Here is a 20,238-nt window from a genome sequence, read left to right on the forward strand (position 1 = left end):
CCAGACCCTTGCCCAATATTCATCCCCATAATGAACACACCTAAGAAGTTCTTACTTCCTTCAAACATCTTGGCAACAATTGTGAATGAATCCATTTCTGTGCAATCCTTAGATCATGCCTCTCCAGAACACCTGACACTACAGAACATACTGTGATTTACTAACTAAGCAGGTTTACACTTTGTGCTTTTAGGGAAGAAAAGTATGCCCAAGGGCTGTTCCACAACATGGACAAGCACTCTGCCAGCTGATGGTCACCAGAAAGAGCAATCCTTCTTTACTGTCTCTACCAGCACTAGCTGGTAGTGATTTCTCAGCAAGATTTTCTGTATGATTAGGACTTTTTTATTTGTTTTAGATAGTTAATCTTCTTCAACCAGCAGAAGGGAAAATACTTCTCTTGGAGATGGCCAAGGATTAGGCTAGCTTAGCAAGCAATTTTAAAAGTGAGTAAAAGAGAGTTTTAAACAGTTCTTTTGAATAAAGCTTTTGAGGATAAGTCATGGATAGCTCAAATTCATCAAGGAAGCTTGGTATTTACACAGATGAGAAAAATAATAAACAGGCTAAAAAGTCTCCAAAATAATTACTTACTGGTGTTAGTCCATTGTCATAGTTACTAATTTGCCCTAAAGTTTTGTTTTGAACTATATATGATGATAAGCTAACAAATGTAATTATGCAATTTTCTAGCTCAGATTCAACCCTCAAAATAAGCCAGTTATGATACTTCAAGACATTTCCTTGTACCAAGATTCTTATCAAAACAGAGAGTAATTAAAAGACATAAAATGACATTTAAAGAACAAAGTATAATTAGAAAACATAATTAATACTACCTTTGAAAAGAGAGCTAAGCTGCTAATGTCTAGGCTTAGTATAAAGTATTAAATTATTCAAAAGGAATGATGAAGTCAAGTTCAGCCAGTGTGAGTTTGCTTCCAAGGCAAACTGAATTGAAAAGCCTCATGGCATTTACTCATCAGAAGACAACCTAAACCAAATACAGACTGAAATGCTAATAGCAGCAATCATCTCTCCTACAGAAAAAAAAAGTCTTAAAATTAACTACACAAAAATTAACAACTTGATCATTTAAAGTGGATAAGGAAATGTTAACTTCCTCCCTCAACCACAATTAAAAAACAGTCCTAGTAACTATCATCTTTGCATATCTAAAGTTTCTGATTCATTGAATGAGGAGTTCTTTCCCTCTCTCGTATGAGAAAAGACTATGAGACTTGGGGCTGTTTAGTGTGGACAGGAGAAGGCTGAGAGGGGACCTTATCAATGTCTACATATAGCTGAAGGGTGGCTGTCAGGATGATGGAATGAGTCTCCTTTCAGTGATACCTAGTGACAGGACAAGGGTCAATGAACATAAACTCAATCACAGGAATTTCCATCTCAGCATGAGAAAGAACATTTTTACTGTGAGGGTGATGGAGCACTGGAGCTGCCCAGAGAGGTTGTGGAGTCTGCTTCTCTGGAGATCTTCGAAACCTGCCTGGATATGTTGCCGTGTGACCTGCCCTAAGTGGTCCTGCTTTCCAGGGCAGTCGGACTTGATGATCTCTGGATGTCCCTTCCAACCCCTAGCATTCCATGATACTCCCTGATGCCCCCCTATCCCTTTGCTTCCTGAATTTCTCTGCTACATTTGCAAACTGAGCCAATTTTGGCTGTTAAAACTCTCCTTTTTCTGTTTGTGTATGCACTTCCTGTGGGCATGCACACATAGTATGTGCAAATAACCTGAAGGAACTCATTCCACTTGGCTTTTGCCTACCTCAGAGCTATACAGATCATACTCAAATGTGAGGACTAAGCTAACCAGGAAATGCACAATCATTTATAGCTTCTCTATACCAGTTTGTAAACAGTGTACACCTGTGTTAATTCCCCTGCTCCCTATGGAAAGAGTCCTGTGGTGATATTCCTGCCTCTGATTTTGGAAGTGTAGGTTACAACATATACTCTCCAAGTGTCCAGGGCTCCAGCTGCCAGGGACACACATTATCTGTGCTACCATTACCCTCTGTTTTGGATGATCTGTTCTTCAGGCTCTCCAGTAACCATTTCTGGTTTCCACGCTTTCTCTCTGCTGTCATTTGGTGTAAGTATCATTTGTTCACAGAGCTGCAAATCTAAACCCATGGCCAGTTTGGGTAAGGATGATAAGCACTCTTCAAAGGCAAAAAAAAGATAACTGATTTCATCCTAAATCTCTCAGCCTCCAGACTAAGCACACGTCAAACAAAGTTATTCTTAAGACCCAAATTAAGGCTGCCTGTATCACATCATATAGTGGCAAATACTGCAGCTGAAGTCTCAGAGCAAGATGGGCAATTCCAAAATATTTTGGAAGTACTTTCAAGCAAAGGAGGCAGAACTGTTACATTTCTTAAAAAAAAAAGAAGAAATAATCACAAACCATCAAAACCAAAGGATTTTTGTATGTGGAAGGCATGGCTGGCAGGTCTGAACGACACAGCTCAGAAAAATATTGGGAAGATTAAATCAAAATACACAGAGCAGAATGCATTTGAATGAAGAGCTAGCATGAAAGGCACATTTCAACATTACTCATGAGCTCAAATTTGGCTTCGTTCTTCCTCACAAGTAACTGAAGGGACAAACATCTAAAGGTGTTGGGGCTTTTTGGAAAACTCAACCAACAGCTTGCTTTCCCTAAAAGCACAGAGTTTGAACTTGTGTCCAGCCACCATGCCACAGCCAGCCAAAAAATAGATGTCCTTCAGGATTCAAACTTTACAAGTGACACCAATTGTTTTACTAGTAGAACAACCTATAGATCTAGAAAGTGTCTGGAGTTATATAGGTTATATGTATAGCTAGATCTCAGTTCTGGTTCACCTCTAAAAATACCACTTGGCCACTGTGCTAACACATGAATTTGTTCTTTATGTCACATTTAGTGTCTCTCCTTCTCCCTTTCAGAAAACATTTCAGTCATACACACGTGGAAAACATGCTATTTCTTCACCACCAAGAACCAGTACCCAAGACAGCTGAAAAGGGAAGATTACATACATCTCCTTCAAGAGGTCAGTCTTAAGTCATACCTTTTATGTATAAGCAGACAGGGATTGTGAAACAACAAGCAAAAGAAAACTATTTCACATTGTGGAAAACTGTGAATGTAGCCACAGCAAAATTGAGAGGAAGATCTGGAAGCAAAAGCAACCTCTCAAATCCAGTTTTAATGACTGCTAAGCTTTATGTTTTCATTTGTGTAACCTGTGTTATGCACCAGTGGTCTGGAGACAAACAAAAGCACTCATTTTTCCCTCCTAATCCTGTTTGGTAAGTCATTGTTAACACCACTTGAGATAGAAAACTATTAATTTCGAAGATTAGCTCTGCCTCAGAGTAAATATTAATATAAATTCTCATTTAATGATTTTATTTACTTTGAGAAATGCTTAGAGACACATGAAAGGCTGTTACTGAACTACTGCTGTTTAGAATTTGTATTGCAGCTGTACCATGATCCTGTTGGGAAAAGGGGTGGGGGTGGGGAAAGTAAGTTTCCAAAAGTATTACACACTCAAGGAAAACTCAACACATTTGGGAAAATAAATGAATAAACCAACCCTACATTTCTTAAGATATAAATCTCCTAAGTGTGCCAGAAAAACTGTGACTTGAATTAGAATTGTAGACTGGTTTGGGCTGGAAAGGACCTTAAAGATGACATAGTTCCAACCCTTCTACCGTGAGCAGGGACACCTCCTGCTGTACCAGGTTGCTCAAGGTCCCATCCAACCTGACTTTAAAAACTCCCAGGACTGGAGTCACCCACAACTTCTCTGGGCAACCTCCTCCTGTGCCTCACCACCTGCATGATGAAGAATTTTTTCCTTGTATCGAATCTAAAGCCACCCTCTTCTAGTTTGAAGCCTTACCCCTTGTCCTATCACTACATGACTTTATGAAGTCCTGCTGACACACCTCTCAAGCCTGTCAGGGTGCCCCTGGATGGCATCCCTTCCCTCCACACTACTTCTATGGGCTAGGCAGCAGCATGTAGGATGTGACCTATGAGAAGCATCTGGGGGACTCTTTCAGTCTGGAGAAGAGGAGGCTGAGCTCTCTACAACTTCAACAGGGTAGAAGTTGTAGAGCCTCTTCTCCTTGGTAGAAAGGGACAGGACTAGAGGAAATGGTCACAGGCTGCACCAGGGGAGGTTTGGGCTGGATATAAGGAAATATTTATTCACTGAAAAGGTTCTCAAACATTGGGATGGTTTGCCCAGGGCATGGTGGAGTCACCATCCCTGGGCATGTTCGAGTGGCGTGTGGACCTGGTGCTTAGGGACATGGTTTAGTGTTGACCCTTCAGTTCTGGGGTGAGGGTTGGAAAGGATGATCTTTCAGGTCTCTTCCAATCAGATACATTCTGTGATTCTACTTGGACTCATCAGCAGACTTGCTGAGTGTGCCTCAAATCCAACTCTTTATGTTGCTGACAAAGATGTTGAACAGCACCAGTCCTGGCATCGACCCTTGAGGAACACCACTTGTCACCTGTCTCCACTTACATATTGAGCCACTGACCACCATTCTTTGAGTATTACATGAAATTCTGAATTGAACTATGTTTTATTGCTTTCTTGGGCACTAAACATTAGAAACAAATAAATACCTCAAACACCACCACCCCCCAATTTCCAATGCCTTCTATGTACATACACAGATAAAGAAGGGTCTAGAGAGGGCTGAGACAGATGAGATGGAATTGATGCCCCTAGAGTTCTTCAAGATCCAAGAGGACAACACCTTGGCAATCTGGTCTGACTTTTTGCTGACAGCTTTCAGCAGGAGTCTGGACTGGGGACCTCCCAAAGTCCCTTCGAGCCTGGGTGATTCCATCATTTGATGATACTGCTATACACAGAAAACTTGGCTTTACCCATTGCAGAACTCCATGTGTACAGTCCCACAAAATACCATCACCTGCTACCCATCCTAAAGCTCTGGTACACTACTAACTATGGTTTGCACTACTAACTATGCCAGCTTTGTCAGTAAAGATGGTATGTCCTTTGCTGTTAAACGACCAGTGAACCAGTTTAACTAGAAAGCCGTTGTTTGTACTTAATTTAGACAGCCTTAGAGAACAATGACCTAGTTCTGCAAGAATGAAATTCAATTTAAAATACCTCTCTATTCTGCAACATGGTAAGTACACATTTGTGTCTTTGGGTATTGGGTTTATGACTCTGGTGGCAAGTTTGAAACTAAAATCATAAAGCAGTATTGCAGCTCAGGTTAGAGGAAAAATCTGGAACACTGGGCGAAAGGTGGTGGGGGGAAGATTGTGTAAAGCCAGACTTTGTAAACTATATACATGTTTCTTCCATAGTATTTATGTCCCCTAATACATGTTCAAGAGTTCCTTATCTCTGTTTCATGAAACAAAGCTGGTACCTCCATCTGAACTCTCTGGTTCCTTCAAAGTTCTTAATTTTGGAAAACGTTAGCTTTATCATACCGGAACACATCAAAACCAAATTTCCCAAGCGAGCCTGCAAGATTATGGGCTTTAGAGAAAAGGGGGGAAAAAAGGAAGTAAAAGTCCTCAGTTTCAAGAGTCAGTCAAGCTTTCAAAGTAATGGGGAAAAGCTTTGATTTATAGTGTTTAAAGAATACAGCAACATTAAAAAAAGAACAGCAACACAGAAACAAACAAAAGCTGCCAAAAAATCCCCACCACGCACCACCAACAAAACAAACTAATATGAGTAAATCCTACATCTTAAAGATATACACCCTGTGGGAGTCCTAGGCTATGCCTTTAAAATTTTTCCACAGATCTTGAGCAGAAAAGTAGTAAAGTGTAAATAAATCACTTTTGGGTGTGAAAAAAGAAAATAAAGATAATTCTAAACAATTCTGTAAGACTGGTTGTATCAAAACAGTTCTTCTCTTCTCGCTTCTTCGCTCAGGAGAGATACTAACTTGCTTCTGCTTGACCTTAGCTGCATTGTTTTGGTATTAATGTCCCTCTGCTTCTGTCCTTTTTACCTTCTTTTGTACAGGGGATGTAGAGGAGAGGCAGAAAAGGAGAAGCTAATAGCTTCCCCTGGTCTTTGACCAGGGGGATTCTTGTGCCGCTTGTTAATTGTAAGTATCTGTAAATATTGTATGCTTGCACATATTCATTGCATTCCATTGTAGATTGTAGCTTTGTCTGTAAATACAGCTTTCATTTGCTTCCAGCTGGGCTGGGCTGGCAAAGTTAATGTTGGGGGGGAGGAATTTCTGCCCACCACAACCCAAAATACAAATACAGAAACACAGAGAATTTTTTTCCTAAGCTTAGGAATATGTGAAGTTAATCCTAAACTTCTTATCTATGCCTGTGAATTTTAATTAACAAATAAGTAATAATTGCCCAATTACACTCTTACTCCTCTGTTTCCACAAATACAATTAACATAAGGAGATTCAACAACAGTGTAGGCCTTGAATAAATTGAGCTGGTTCAAAAACCACAAGCTAATGGTAGACAGGTATACTACCTCTGGTGGCCCCATGCAAGGGAAAAGCATCTCAAAAGTATCAACCAGTAGCTCATGAGAACCATGATGTATATACTGAAAGCCAAACAGCTGGCCTGCTCAGGACCACACAAGGCACATCTGGTTAACTTCAGAGGGTCTTTATTGTAGAGTAAGTGACAGTAAAACAAAAATAAAGGCTTGAAGAGCTCCACTGCAAAATTATTTTCTCCCAGAGGACTTTCCTCCTCATCTATATTTAGAACACAGATGGCTCTAGTGCTTGTGAACAGGATCTGCATATGGTGGGTCCTGCATCAACAGGAAAATTACTCTTGAAGCAGTGTAACACTGACAGAAGCATCAGTCAAAAGATGGAAGCTCTACAGCATGAAGACATACATAAACAAAGAAGTTACAGAGGCTTACACAGACACATGAGGAATTGTCAAGAAAACTTGTGGTACATTCCCAAACTGCTGACTTGTAGCATGTGTGTAATCTACCAATCAAGTTAACCAGTAGTACCTGTATTTGTCTACAAAATCACTGTATCACAGAAACCAAAGCCATTCCATCCCTTCAAATTTTTTATATATTCAAACTGAGCTTAACTGAAAGTCATTAACAGAATTTACCACCTCTTCTGAGAGGGACAGGCAGCTCAAGAAGAGTACAGGGATCTGGTTAGGTCATGCAGAGAGAACGTCAGAAACACAAAAGCCCACCTAGAACTCAACCTGGCCACTGCTAGGAGGAATAACAAAAAAGGCTTTTACAAATACATTAACAACAAAAAAGAAAGCCAAGGAAAATACTCACCCCTTATGGGATGAAGGGGGGAACACTGCTGCCAAGGATGAGGAAAAACCTGTGGTACCTAATGCCTTCTTTGCCTCAGTCTTTAACATTTTGCCATTACCCTCGGTGTATTCAGCCTCCTGACAGGGACAGAGAGCATCACCAACTCCCCATAGTCCACGAGGAAGCAGTTAATGACCTGTTATGCCACCTGGACACTCACAAGTCTATGGGACCAGAATGCTGAGAGAGCTGGTGGAGTTGTCTGCCAAGCCACTCTCCATCATCTATCAGCAGTCCTGGCTAACAGGGGAGGTGCTTGCCAACGTGACACCCATCTACAAAAAGAGCCAAAAGGAGGGTTTGGGGAACTCCAGGCCTGTCAGTCTATTCTCAGTACTGGGGAAGATGATGGAGCAGTTTGTTTTGGGTGCACGTTCAAGGATAACAGTGGGCTCAAGCCCAGACAGCATGGGTTCATGAAGGGCAGGTCCTGGTTGACCAACCTCATCTCCTTCTATGAACAAGTGACTCCCCTAGTGGATGAGAGAAAGGTGTGGACATAGTGTCAAAGGCTTTACTAAAGCCCAGGTAGACAGTCTCCTACAGCACTCTCCTTGAGAAGTTTTTGGCCCATGGCATAGACAGGTGGACTCTTGGCTGGATTAAAAACTGTCCGGATGGCCAGGCTGTGGCCAGCGGAATGAGGTTTCACAAAACCAAGTGCCAGGTCCTGCACTTGGGTCAAGCAACACTACAGGCTTGGGGAAGAGTGGCTGGAAAGCAGCCCAGTGAAAAAGGATCTGGGGGTGCTGGTAGATGACTAGCTGAACATGAGCCAGGAGGAGTAGGGGTGTGATTGTGCTCCTGTACTCGGCCCTAGTGAGGCCACGGTTTGAGTACTTATTGTTCTCTACATCTACCTGAAAGAAGGTTGTAGTGAGGCTGGTACTGGTCTCTTCTCCCAAGTAACTAGCAACATGAAAGAAAATTGGCTTAAGCTGCGCTGAGGTTTAGATTGGACATTAGGAAAAACTACTTTCCTGAGAGAGTGGTGAGGCTTTGGAACAGGCTGCCCAAGGAAGGTGGTAGAGTCACCATTCCTAGAGGTGTTCAAGAAGCATGTAGATGTGGTGCTTCAGGACATGGTTTAGTTGTCCTGGTAGTTGGGTTACAGTTGGAATGAATGATCTTATAGGTCTTTTCTAACCTTAATGATTCTATGATTCTTTTTAAGTTGGAATCACAGAATTCTGTGATTCTACCGTTGTAACACAGTTAAAGTTACCCTGTCAAATGAGGTAACTGAGTCTTGGGTTGATTTCTTGTTAGTTTGGGTTGATTTGTTTTGCTGTTGGGGTTTTGTGGGGGTGGGGTTTTTGTTGTTTTAATTGGGGGTTATTTGGGTTTGTTTTGTTTATTTGGCTTAGGTGGGGGGGTGGGGGTTGGGTTTGTTTGTTATTTGTTTTGTTTTTTAACAAAGTAATGACAGCAACACTTTTCAAAAAGAAAGTTTTTGTTTCAGGTCATGAAACACTCTATCCATTGTATTGCAAGTCATTTGAATATACATGCTGATGTTTATGCACCTTGTCTTACACAACCATTATTATAGATCCAGTGACTATCATTGCTCCACTGTATTTCTCTGGACATAGAACATAAACATGTATAAAAAGGCTGAATTTCTGTAATCAAATTATTTTGAGGGGAGAAAGGATTTCCCAGTTTGCAACTTGCACCTTTTTGTTGTGTGCCAGCTCTTTCACTTAATTGCATCTCCTTCACTTTGATACTGAATCAAAAAGCATACATTGTACTGGGTGTAGAAATTAGAACATCAATTTGAGAAAAGGAACTTGGTAAAAAGAAAACTCATGTCCTGGCAATTAGTGGAGCAGGCATAATTGCTGGCGTGGGCTGATAAACTGAACTGTAAATGCTATTGACTAACCCAATCTCTTTTTTCTCTTTCTGAGCTTTTAATAACCCATATCAAGCAGATAATGAGAACTCTGTACATACAGCTATATTTTAGTGCAACACTTGAAAAGACACTGCAAAGAAAAATCATTAAGACACTGTAGATACTGTGCCAGGATAAAAATACAAGAGCAGATAAACTAGCTTAGGAATGGGGATGCTGAAGATATTATTGGTGACTCATTAATCTGCAGTCAGGTATCAAATAGGACACTTCAGATTGTGAGGGCAGAAATAGACAATTACAAACCAGGTAATTAGAAAGAAGAAAGTCTTGACAAAAAAAAAAAAAGAGTTGTTTCACTAATGGCAAAGACAGACACAGGTGTGGTAGTTCCCAGCTACAGAAGAACATACATGACATGAAGGTAGGCAGGCGTAGAAGCAGTCTGGGATATTTTATATATGCTGTAGTCACATTTATTTGGTGATTCATTGTTGTTCTATGGCCACAAGTCCTCTGTCCCCAAACTAACCAGCTTCATGTCAGCAAAACCAAGACATGATGATCACCTCAGATAGCCTAATGCCTGTTTCTTGAGCAATGCCCCCTTTTCACCTCTGATCAACTGCATACCAGTGTTCAGGAACTACAAGCTGACTTCAGCACTGGACATCAAAAAGGAATAGTGAAGCCTGGAGCAGCAAACAAATGCCTCTCTTCTGCCAGAGCAGACTGCAGTTTTTATCAAAATGCTCTGGAAAACTGGTATTTACTGAGAATCTGCAGATGGGCTGATCCAACTGTAACATCATGACCATCTGAACAGAAATTACTCCAACAGCCTGAGACTGAAGTGAATTTGTTCATGATTTTTCTGAAAAGGCTTGCAATATTAACTATATATATATAAGAAGCATAAAAAGGCCAAATTCAAGATAAGGATAACAACACTTTAAAAATAGTCTTCCAAATAAATCTTGATGACACAGGAACGCTTCAAAGCAAGTATTTCCAGGTCACTCAGTTTTACTTTCCACACTAACAGACTGATTGCTGCGCACTGCTAACTATTCAATGGGAGAGACTAAGATGACATAAAATACATGCCTTTAACAAAATTCCCTCTAGGCCATTCTGTTCAGCACTAAGAAATTCCTTTTCTACCTCAGCAGTGGGTGTTTCCATAGGCTGCTCAAACAAACAGCCTCTTGTGCCTGCAAGATGCACACGCTCATCACCATTACTCCGTGCATTACACCCGTTCAATTCAGGATCGACCTTACTGCAGTCAAAAATTTTGTGGCATAATTGCTCTATTAACCTTCCTATGGGCAGGAGGTCTTAACTGCCATCTGAGGTGGGATCAGCTGAGGGATCTTCAGGACACTGACACCAGTTTATAAGGACTAAGGTAACTGAAAGACATGGGAGTAACAGCTTCCATTTCCCCCTTCATTCTTCCCACTAAAGGACAAACAGAAAGGAGAAAGTTGCTGCTGTCAGTGTCTGACTGCCTTCCACCTAAAAAAAAATACCCTCCCAATCTTGAGACTGTCTTTACTGTTAGGTAATGGTGACTTTACATCCTGACTTCAGATGGAGAAACTGCAGTTCACAAAATCCACAGGTTCACTGCAAATTTCACCTTCACCATCTTCATGCTGCTTCCTTCAACACTTGGATGTAACATGACAAAAACACCATACTTGTCACTGCAAACTCCTGCCAACTGGAATCATGCAGTGTTACATAAGGAAGTTTGCAAACACTGAGTAGGAGTGGCAGACATAACAGCAGCAACTGGTCCAAATAGGCAAGGACTTAATTTCTTGTTTATTTTAGCGACTTAAATGAGGGGTTGGGAATCCCACAATACATTATTTTTCTCTGGTTTTTATTTTATTTTTAGTCCTGCTGTTCAAAATTTGGATGGCTAGCTCTCTGCCCCTCCGTTAGCAAGGTGTGGCAAGCTCATTGTGTACATCTAAGGTGGAGTTACCCTCATCCAGCAGCACACAAACTGTATTTGGCCTTCTTAATGAATGGATCTCGCTCCTACCAAACCTTTACACGTTAAACTACAAGTTAGCACATGCTTGGAAAAATGGAACAGGAAACAACTTCCTGAAAGAGGTTACATGGTATGTAAAGATCACACCAAGGCCACCACAGGAAAAGAGTGACGCTTCTGAAGAACACTTCAATGTCTCATCAAATCCTCTGGAGCAAGCTGATACCTTAGATAAGAGCATGCTTTGAGGAATGTTTCCTTCAGTGGATGCCAGGTGCTGGAGCCTGAGCTTGCTCCTGCTCTTGCACCTCAGTTATGCCAAAAGAGCTGTCTGTGGGGCTGGGCAGGGAACTGGGTCAGGAAATTGACTCACAATATAAATGAACATTTTCTTCTTTTCCCTCTTAAGTTATTTATAACCTGGATGGCTTCTCAGAACAGTTTACCACACGGCCTCACAAAATTACTTACCTTGAAGAGCTGAAGTGGACAGCAAAATAGTGCAGGTGGAAGAACCAGCTGGTGTCGGTAAGCAAAGGACAAGAAGTTTTCAAGCTGGCTTTGCTAGCTACTGAAGCCAGCAGAGCATGAAAGCCTACCCTAGAGCACAAGTGTCAATACAAAACCTCTCTAATTTAAACACGAAGTTGCCATATATTTGTTTGTTTGTTGTATGAATGAACAGCAGCACAATGCTCTTCCATTAACTACAGAGAGAACAGAAACAACCATGCCCCATCGTAAAGCTCCTGACAATATTCAACTACAAAAGGAATGGGCTGTGACACAGGTTGTGGCTTGTGCTGGTCCACAAACAGCAACAACAAATAGTTAATGTGCTGGAGGAAAAACTACCCCTTCTGGCCTCAGCTTTAACCATTTAAAAAACTAACTTTTTCTCCTCACTGTTGTTAGCTGCTTGGAGTGTCTGATGGCTTGCACAGAATAGAATAATATAAAATTAACCAGGTTGGAAAAGACCTTTGAGATCATCAAGTCCAACCTATCATCCAACACTATCTAATCAACTAAACCATGGCACCAAGCGCCCCATCCAGTCTCTTCCTAAACACCTCCAGTGATGGTGACTCCACCATAGGTAATCTTGTGCCTATACCTATGGGAACAAGGGACTGTATTCTGCCAGAAAATTGAGAGTAATTATAGTGAAGAGCTGAATAGATAAAAAAAAGTTTTCCTTCAGGCTAAGCTTGTTCAGTAGTAGTCACCACCTAAAGCAAATACTGTAAAAATCTATGACGATACACAGACTTACAAAAAATACATATATTTTAATTGATTAGATTTAGGCCAAATCTTACTAAATATATCCTCATAAACTCCAGTATAGAATTCTGCAAAAATAGCATCAAATTTTGAGAATTTAGCAGGCTTTATTTTATACATACTGCTAGCACTTAGTTTTAATTGCCTCTTCCAGAAGATGGAGGCAGAATTAGAGAGTAGAGGAGCTATAAAAAAACACTAACATTCAGGATGAAAGCACACAGTAACAATAATAATATATTAATAGAGAACTATAAAAGAGAATATTAAAGAAAATACAGTTCACTATATTGGGTAGCAATCTGCCCAATTTAAGAAAAAATTGTTACCTTACTCTGGCACTGTGGGACAGACCAGCACTTCACTTATTTAGCAGTTTCAATCATGGTAGCAAATTCAACCCAATAAATGCTACACTTGAAGACTGCCATGGATTCCTCCCCTCACCTTATTAAGGTCATTTATAGCTGTGTCATCCTCACTTGAGATTTCCACACAGATCCTCTTCTGAGAGGTAAAATATGACCAGACCCCACAATGGGGAAGAAGGGGAAAGTCTGTCATAAAACTGGGAAAGTTTTGCTGGTCAGAAAAATCCTGGCTTTTGGAAACTTCTGCATCTAGAGATCAGAAAATGGCTCTCCAGCTTTTGTTTTGCCACAGGGATGACCATTTTGCAGGTATCTACTTGGCCTAAACCAGTCCATATGCTTACAATTTACATAGGATGACAGAAGCTGAATTGGGGTTTGTTGTGTTTGGTTGGGTTTATTTGTTTGTTTGTTTTGTTACTGAATCACCTAAGAGGTTTTGGCATCACAGTTTTCCTGCTTTATGGATAACTGTTCCAGATGTTAAGGGAACTGGAGCTCAGAGGTGTCACAGATGAATTAGCATCAACAGATACAAGCCCTTAAAAAAGGCTTGGAACAACTGAGGAAGTTCAGCACGGTAATGGGTTTTGGTATGACAAGTTACCCCACTGCTGCCAAACCACAAGATGATGAACTAGTCTGGCTTCTTTTGGGACATGTGTTTTCTGCCAACATGAATCTTCCTGGCATGTTTCAAACATTGTGGTAATCATTTACCTTCTTTCCCCCCCCACCTCCCCTCTGTAGATTACTATACAGCTGCACACTCTACCACGCATAGTAACTTAAGAAGAATGAACATTTTACAATACCAGGACTAATGTCCAACTCACCACATTAATCCTGCTTCACCAGCTCAAGCCTGTTTTCCACACAACACAAGCAACTGAAGTGGAACTTCCACTTGCATCTTTTCAACCTAAAGAGTCTAAAAATACTTGCCTGGCATGTGTTCAGTCAGCCATGGATAATGTTGCATCCCTTACCTAAAATGACTCAATATGCTCTTCAAGGAAAGGTGGCCACCATTTTTAATATCAATAGAGAACAAAAATCAAAAAGGAACACTTGACTAAAAGGGAGGTTTCAGAGTAGCTCTGTATGTCACCATTTTTTCTCAGGTGTACCTTTATGCCACCATCACACATACAACTACAGAGTCAGTATTTCAAAGTATATATTTATTTTTAATACATTTCAGTAAATTTTAATGCATAGATGAAATTAACTTTGACTTGAAGCTCCTCTGCTTTTCAGATATCTGAGCACTGCTGACTCTACATTATCTGTCCTTGTTTGTTCATACAGAAAATAATATTCTCTCAACTGTTTCATTTGGAGTAGAAATAAGACATAGTAACTGCAAGAATTTAAGCCAAAAGTCTTAAGACTTAAAAGTAGAACCTAAGGACCTTTCCCACTAATAAAAAATAATGTCTTAAACAAGTAAACACTTGCTACTGACTCCAAGAACATGATATTCTCCACACAAACAGTACAGATCCACCTTTAGGCAAGGTTTTCCAGTCCTGTAAGATGTGCAGTTTCTTGACAACCCTTTTTTTGGTTTCTTTTTAGTCCAAGGGAAGTGAGTGAACCAGGGTAAGGCAGTTTTGCTTGCTCTGAAATCAAATATTTGCACATCCTTGTAGAAACCAAACGGGGTCTTCCAAAATCTTTCCACTTTGCTGTATTGTGTTAGATCAAAAGATTACATTTATGTTTTGGAAAAAAGAAGCTACTATTTCTTCACTACAGCACACACCTCAGTTTATGTTAAACCTCACTCTAGGCATCTGCATAGTTCCAATTTTTCCAACATACTGAAAAAGATAGCAAATTCTACTACTAATAATAATCACTGTAAATAGAATAAAATAGAATAAACCAGGTTGGAAGAGACCTTCAAGATCATCGTGTCCAACCTATCATCCAACACCACCTAATCAACTAAACCATGCAACCAAGCACCCTATCAAGTCTCCTCCTAAACACCTCCAATGAGGGTGACTCCACCACCTCCCCAGGCAGCCTATTCCAATGGACAGCCACTCTCTCTGTGTAGAATTTCTTCCTAACATCCAGTCTGAACCTCTCCTGGTGCAGCTTGAGACTGTGTCCTCTTGTTCTGGTGCCAGTTGCCTGGGAGAAGAGACCAGTGCCTGCCTGTCTACAACCTCCCTTCAGGTAGTCAGAGAGAGCAAGAAGGTTTCCCCTGAGCCTCCTCTTCTCCAGGCTAAGCAACCCCAGCTCCCTCAGCCTCTCCCCATATTTATCATCACATTTTTAAAGAAGTTTAACATGCCAACTGGTCTCATACACAAACTGCAAAAATACAGTTTTGATGCATTCTAAAATGCCTTTTTTTAGCTTTTCAATTGTAATATACAATTGACCTGTGGGGATCATCCCTCAGCATTATTGTATTTTCATGGCTGTATTTTTGATATTGTCCTGACAGAAGTTGGTTTAAGGAGCTGCCACAATCTGGTGACTTGTAGGAACAGTTATGCATACCACTGTCACACACTTAGACTCAACCTCAGATAATGATGGTTCAGTCAGCCCTGCTCTCTGTTTATTAGAAGCTTTGCTAAGTCCTGTCATTTAGAGTCCACAGCACACCAGCAGTCCCAGCTGCACATCTTTTAGGCAGGTTGAAATCAATCTCATTTTTCATGTTTATTCTTTTGCATTAGTAGTTGAAGAGATTTCTGTGAGAAGTTTGGGGGAAAAAAAAGAGAGAATGAGATCTCTTAGTCTACAGTGGTATACAAATGTCAACTACTATTAAGTAAACCCAAAATCCCAATGTTTTGCTTGTCCTCTCTTACCCTTCTCTCACTCCCCTTCTAATTACCACACAGGTCAAACATCTATCTCCTACAATCTCAGAAGTTCAAAGTTCTCACAGTACATCTGAGCTCCTAGAGATCCAGAGCAATTCTTTCTTCAGAGGTGGGTTAATCTGGGCAAGCAATTCTGGAAAATTCTGATAAAGTCCTTCCACAGAAATCCATACTGCCAGGTGGGGAACTACCTCAGTAGGACTTCATGGATTACAAGTCTTTTTCAGGGTCTCATCTTGCCGAGAGGTCATCTATACTGAAATCCACAGAATAAGAAAAGGCAGGTTACATAGCTATGCAGAAGCCTTTCCAGAGTGGTCATGAGTTTGGGTTTTTTAAAATCCCTCTGTCCCCTGTTTACCTTTGTTACAAGAACAAAAACATACGCAAGGAAGAAAACCATTCCTCCACAAGCTTCATTTGAAGCATGAATCTAGAGCTACAACTCTCATCTCAAATATGTAATTTAGAAAATCTCTGGACATTACAAAGAGCAAACACAAGCTTTTATCTTTGTATTTATTTTTTTGTTTAAGGTTTAGGCCTTCCCAGCCTTTGACTTGTAACAGAAGTAAGGACTAGCCAGTAGGTACATTTATTCCTGTTATTCTGTACAGACTTGACTGATTCATCCTTCTGACTCACATAATTAATACAATATACGTAGGCTTTGAGAAACAGAACAAGCAGTCATCTTAAGTAAGAGATGCTCTCTATCTCTCCTTCTGTACAATAGTTAATCCATTTCAGTATGCTACTCAACAGAAGACAGAAAATAAAAGAGCCTTAAACTTTTTTCTAGGGTAGCAGATATTAATTACAGATAGGTTGGTATTGGTTATACCTTTGGCAGAACAAGATTCAAGATTAACCTTAAATATCAAAGAAATTACCATCTGTGCTGGCCAAGATGTTTTCCCATCTTTTCTACAATTAAGACAGACCTGGAAGTGTAGACTTACAGGTTTCCTTTGCAGTGGAGAATCACTGAGGACTAGTCTAGGAATGAGAATCATCTGCCCTTATTAATTCCTGAACAGACAACTATTTCTATTCAGCAGAGGAGGCGGGGAGGGGAAATGAAAAAGGAGACAAGTAGTCATGTTCCATCAGTATTTACCAAACTAGGTAAGAACAGAAAATACAGAACTTTCTGGGTTTCACTGTTACCTGTACAGAATAAAAGATAACAGTCTCTGGCTTGCAGTAGAATAGAATATGATCCAGTCCAGTGGCAACCAAATTCTGATGTCCAATCCCCAGGTGAAAACGACTGGGCCTTCCTCCTGCCCTTCCTTGTACTTTCAAACCCTTTCTTGAAAATTCATAGCAGCCCAAAGGACTGAACATGAAGACCAGAATACTCAATTCATAAGCACTAATATCATAATGGGTATAGCATATGAATTTGAAATTCATCTCTTACTTAACAAAATTATCCTGATGGTCAATATAAAGTACCTGTGCAGAACAGAAATGAGCCTGCCCTTATGCATTCACTCCGGGGTGTGAGGAGGACTGTAATGCTCTGCTTGCCAGTGCTGCATCCTATACTTACTGCCACACTCTACCTAGCTAGAAGGTGGGCAAAAAAGGTAAATTACAACAGTATTCAAAATGAGCAAATAAGAGATGCCTCTTAGGAAGAAAACATGTATGATAAAAGTAATGTTGAATGGCAAGGTGAAAATATAATTTTTATTCTTTTGTATCATGAAAACTTTGATAACTTTTAGCCAACAGGAAGAAACTTTCTTTGGCATTTTAAAACTATTTATCTGACTGAGAGTGGGAACTCTCTAAGTTAACATACACCCTACCGCTTTTCCTTTCTTAAATGCTAGACAATCCTAAACCCATTTATTGATACCAAAAGCTGCTCAGGTTACACAATTGTGAAATAATTGTGTAATTATTCAGAACCAACTTCAGAACTCCTAAAGAGACATAAAACCATGAGTGGAAGCACTATTTAAACTCTTGACAAAGGCAGAATTCAAAGCACAGTTGAGGACACTTCCTGGCATATTATTACCTTGAAAATCCAGGGGTGTGTTTCCTGTAAGATCCATTAATTAATTAATTCAGAATCTCAAACTACTTAATTAATTCAGAATCTCAAACTACTTAATTAATTCAGACTCTCAAACTACTTAAATGTATTTTAACTTGAAATAGTGTAAAGGGTTCTATCATTTCTTACTCAGCTATATTACTTCCATTATTATAACTGCTCTACTGTATGGTAGTGAGTTTGCTATATACCAAACATTTACCACATACTTCACAGTCTTTCCACACACCTATCACCTACTTCTTCAATATTTCAGTTTTCCATGTAATGGAAACCTGACAAAACAAAGCCAACTGGTTAAAAAAAGAAAGACCCTAAGAGCTCTCTGCTGTGTACATTGCTATGCTGGGTATTTCTAATACATAATAATGTCACAGACTTCCACCAGAGACCAAATCATTCAAGTATGACTGATGTTTTTGCAGAAATCTGCAAACAGGTGAAACCATGTCTGGTTTCTATTCTGATGCTGCTGTCCAAATGCAGATTCCTGAACTGTTCCATTAGCCAATTGCATCCTGGGCTGCATCAAAAGAAGTGTGGCCAGCAGATCAAGAGAGGTAATTCTGTCAGTCTACTATGCTCTGGTGCGACCTCACCTGGAGTACTATGTCCAGCTCTGGAGTCCCCAGCAAGACAAAAAAAAGGCATAGATCTGATGGAGCAGGTCCAGAGGAGAGCCACAAAAATGATCAGAGGGCTGGCGCACCTCTGCTATGAAGACAGGCTGAGAGGGCTGAGATTGTTCAGCCTGAAGAAGAGGAGGCTTTGTGGAAACCTTAAAGCAGTCTTCCGGTACCTGAAACGGACTTACAGGAAGGCTGGAGAGTGACTGTTTATAATGGCTTGTAGGGGCAATGGTTTGAAACTAAAGGGTAGCTTTAGATTGAACATCAGTAAAAAGTTCTTGACTATGCAGGTTGTGGAACACTAGAATAAGCCCAGGGAGGTGGTGGAGGGCTCATCTTTGAGACATTCAAGGTCAGGCTTGATAGTGCTCTGAGCGAACTGATCTAGTTGGGGGTGTCCCTACTTACTGCAGAGGAGTTGGACTAGATAATCTTTAAAGGTCCCTTTGAACTCAATGCATCCTCTGATCCTATGACTTAAGCCCATCAGACCTCATGTGCATACACACACACCTATCTATAACCATCTTGATTTGCAAACTCAATACTGATGAGGTCAGAAGGAAGCCTCATTTAACTATTAATAGTTCAGAAAACCAAAGTGGAAAAAAAAAAAAAAAGAGAATGGGAGATAACATAAGCATGCAGGATTTGCACCCATTCTCAGGACTAGCATCAGGTTTCATTTTTACCTATATAAAAAAAGTATAATAAAGAGACTCAAGTTTGCAATTCCTTCCCTTGTTTCAAGAAAACATAAAACCCAAAAGTTTTGCTTGGTGGCAACTTGCTACATCCCATGTTCTAGCATAAACAGGGTTTAAATAAGATTCTAGCAAGCACAGCTTCATTAAGGGTTGCCACAGCAACTTCTTGATATGCTATACATTAAAGGAACATGACACAGTTAAAGCCTCCTAAACTGAAACCAGCGAGGAACTAGAGACATATTACAGGAACTGATTTGTCAGGTTACATGAGACAGTTGTACAGAGGCTCATAGGGTGCAGAAATGTTGAGCTACAGAAAAGTAAAGAGAACCTTTGACACAGAACTAAAATGAAGACAACAGTTTAAGAGATTGGAGATTTCTGGAATAAGTACTACTGTGTGCTCTTCTGCCACCATGAAAGACAGCTAGAGGAAGTGAAGGAGCACAATTAAGAGCTCATTCTGCTAGGAAAGGAGGGACAGTTGGCCGGCAGAACATGACAGTCTTTCAGGCATGGGTCTCCACACACATAGGCTTTTTCACAATACACAGATTTCATATACACCTCACCCTTCACCATATACTAATAGTCAAGAGAGTTGGTTGCATTATAATTGGATGGTGATACAGGGGTGTTACACTAGCTTGTTGCAGGCCCCGTCTCAGGTGCCTAATTTATCAGAGTATACCATCTCCTGTGTCTAGTCTAGTGAGATTACACCATCAGCTGTTAAGCATGTACCAAGATAACCAATCTCACAACACATCATGTTCTGGCAATGAGATTCTTAGACAGCAAGCTACATGTGTCAAGAAACAAACACCTGCTGATGGTAAGGCCCTAAATTAGCCCCTTACAGCTACACAAGAGAGAACAGTTGAGACTTACAAAGTCTCATCCCAAAGCATACCAATGTTTTTCCCACTGTCAGCTAGACCTTAGCAAGCAACTCTGAAGTCAGCACATGACAGCCATGAAGGTCAAGATCCAGTTATACCCTCAAGCCCTGGGCCATGGAAGCCAGTCTCTCTGGCCCAGCTTTGTAC

The 20,238-nt window shown here is 40.5% G+C and overlaps 1 protein-coding gene across 1 annotated transcript in view; it reads right to left on the reverse strand.

The window, feature by feature from the left end:
- Positions 1–20,238, reverse strand: part of PDXK (pyridoxal kinase) — a 47,888-nt gene that overhangs the window by 26,774 nt on the left and 876 nt on the right. The window lies entirely within an intron of this gene.

This window comes from Dryobates pubescens, chromosome 12, assembly GCF_014839835.1.
Source record: "Dryobates pubescens isolate bDryPub1 chromosome 12, bDryPub1.pri, whole genome shotgun sequence".
Classification (NCBI taxonomy): Eukaryota; Metazoa; Chordata; class Aves; order Piciformes; family Picidae; genus Dryobates; species Dryobates pubescens.